General features: G+C 34.6%; 1 pseudogene; it reads right to left on the bottom strand.

Annotated features, from left to right (window-relative positions):
- Positions 1–340: 340 nt before the first annotated feature.
- Positions 341–3,085, bottom strand: part of LOC141441669 (uncharacterized) — an 11,767-nt pseudogene continuing 9,022 nt past the window's right edge.

Raw genomic sequence — 3,085 nt, 5'->3', positions numbered from 1 at the left:
AGTGTCGTAAAATGCAGGCTAACTTGGTTGCAACCCCCTAAATAAAGCCCAGGGGCTTTTTTTTTACGTACAACGCCTAAGGGAGTTATGAGCTGTTGCGCGTACCCCAGGCGCGCTATTGCAGGGGTGGGGGCGGCGGCGGGCTGCTGGAGCTGTCAAGAGCGCTAGCGGTATCGGCAATTTTGGTAAAAATAATATGTTTTGTCTTACAAACGTACTATTTTACTGACAAATGTGACAAACAATGTATGTCACACGGGCGGTACTGGAAGGCGGGCTTCTTATAGACTCTCGTTCATAATTCTTTACTTACCGCCCTTAAACTTAAGACATATAATCAAACCTTTGTATGATACATTCGAAATTACAACTAACATAATTCATACAATGAGATTCGTGTAAATTACGCTGTAAATGGAATTAGTCATGCATACATTATAAAACTGGACGGATTTTTTGTCATTCATTTACCTATTATTTCTACTTAAAAAGAAAATATTATTATAATAATCAGTTTGTATTCAATTAACCAACTAAAACGCCTAGCTACTTTGCACCTACGCGTGCAATCAGCTACGTCCTGAAAAGCTTTTATTTTATACAGACTGTTTTTCTCGATTTCAGTTAACTTCGACAGATGACGCAGTTCTTTGATTGAAACTAAAAACACATATTTGTGTATAACTTGTCATTGTTTAAAGGTCAAATTGCACAATTGACAAATTGACGTCACATATAAGAGATACATCAAAATACTCACTTTTTATACCTTTTTTTGCTAAATACGAATGAATTGAAGACATTTTTCTTACGGACTTAAGAGTGTCATAAATTCAGAACATTTTACATCGTTTTATCGCGCATGGGTAATTAAATAATCTTAATTTTGAACTATCTTTTAAACAGTAAGAGTTCGTCCACTTGTGTCTTGAAATTAACTTCATTGAATCTGTTAACAAAATGGTTTCCTTAAAGTTAACGGAAGTCAAAAATAACACGTTGTATACAGATACAAGGTACTTTTCAAATTCTTAAAACTACTTCGCTAAAATTGATATTGTCTACATATTTAGGGGCTGTTTCACCATCCATTGATTAGTGTTAACTGACGGTTAAATGTGATGCCGTCTCTATTTGTTTTGTTCGAATAGACGGAGACGGCTTCACACCTAACCGCCAGTTAACACTAATCAATGGATGGTGAAACAGCCCCTTAAAGTTTTATACGTAAGGTCACTTCACGTAATTATTGCAATATACTTACGAACATATTTTTAATTTATAAAGTTAATTATTATAAAGGACGGACGCACTGGTCTTGATTCTAAGAACTGTCCAAAGTAAAATTATATAAATGCAAAATAAGAAATGCGGTGTAGAAATATACATCTAAATTACAATGTGAAATCTATTAAATATAAAAATGATACAGAAATATAAAAAAGTTGTGATAACTTCATATCAATGTTCTATTTTAACGACCTTTAACGCCATCTTGTGGCAACATTTGAAACTTAAAATCATTGGAAATACATAAGCGCAAAGGTACGCAAAATAAGAAATTACAAAGTAGGAATATGTATCTAGAGAATGCATGTTAATTAAAATGTTAAAATAAAAAGATCCATGTCTAAAATAACAAGTTTTCTAAATAGTAAGAGTAGTTGTCTTATCTTTTCTAGTGAGAAAGTTAGTGGCAATTTCACTAACAATTAAACATGTAGTTTCCAATGAGGGCTATCGTTTTTTGTGTCACTAGATGGCGCACTGTTGCGTGAGGTTTTTAAGTATGGCTTTCAAAGTCTGTTATTACGGGCGTGAAAACAAAGTTTAGATTAAAATCATATTTAATACACCTTAAAACCGTACCATAAAAATATCGAGCATGCCACAGTGTTGCATAGTCCCCGTTTTGTTCGGAAAAAAGGGAGGACAAAGGTTTCCGAAAGACAAAACTGTCTCAAAACACAGACATTCATTGCCCCGGAACGTATATTTGCCATAATTCATTTCAGATATTGCAAAATATTCACAAAATTATTCTTATTATAAATAAACCCACGTAGCTCACCCAAAAACTATGAGATTTGACATTTCGGAGACCTCACGCTACACTAGCGCCTCTAGTGGCGAATTCATACGCGATAGCCCTCATTATTAGCAGTATATTTTCTTTATATTTTGTGAGCTAGAAAAAAAAAAGTAAAAAAGTTTTTGTGTTGACAAACTTTTCTTCATGCTATTTTAAGAACATCTAACGCCATCTAGTGACTACACTTGACACTAAAATTATCAGACTAATTCGTAGAACGAGAAATGTTTGTGAGTTTGGTGATAAAATGTAAAAACAAAACAGTTAGCAAGCCGTCATCAGTGGAGATTCAAGGGAAACATGGGAGGATAAGAAGAAATCATGGCTACCACCCCACTTCTATAAATAGAGAATACATAATTAGGGAAACTACTAATTGTGACCCAAAACTGGCTTTTGAATAATGATTTGATTTTTAAGGTCTAAGGGTAACAAAAAATCATCATTAACTCAGATTTATACTATTTTTAACCACCGACGCAGTAAGAGGGGCGTTATAAGTTTGTCTGTCTGTCTATTTGTGGCACTGTAGCTTGCAAACGGATGGACCGATTTCAATGCGTTTTAAGTTAAAGCGGTGCTTCTTGGCTTGGCTTTGTTTCATTAAAATCGGTCCAGCTGTATTTGAGTTCCTGTCGGGAGATCAACTTTTCTAAGTTGGCTAGGTCATTTTGCAGTCCCATACATTTTGACATTACTTAACCCTTGGTTAGCAGTATAATCAAGAGTACAAATTTAGTCCCCGAGTTACATGCTAACCCAGAGGTCAGTATTTTCAAAATGCACGGTAGTGTCATTCCTAACGCCAGGTTCACGAGTAATGTTTTTAATACCGGACTGCAATTTCAATACTTAATAATTATCTAGTACTTTTTGTCTCAAACGGTTATTACTAGTTTTTTTATTATTATTCTTCAATTAACATTTCTATGTTTGGAGATTGCATTTCTAGTATTATTTGGTACTGGGACAGGACGCACAGCCAGCAGTACA

This window comes from Choristoneura fumiferana, chromosome 24 (assembly GCF_025370935.1).
Source record: "Choristoneura fumiferana chromosome 24, NRCan_CFum_1, whole genome shotgun sequence".
Classification (NCBI taxonomy): domain Eukaryota; kingdom Metazoa; phylum Arthropoda; class Insecta; order Lepidoptera; family Tortricidae; genus Choristoneura; species Choristoneura fumiferana.
Note: the sequence above shows the minus strand (reverse complement) of the source record. Positions and strands in the feature narration are given on the sequence as shown.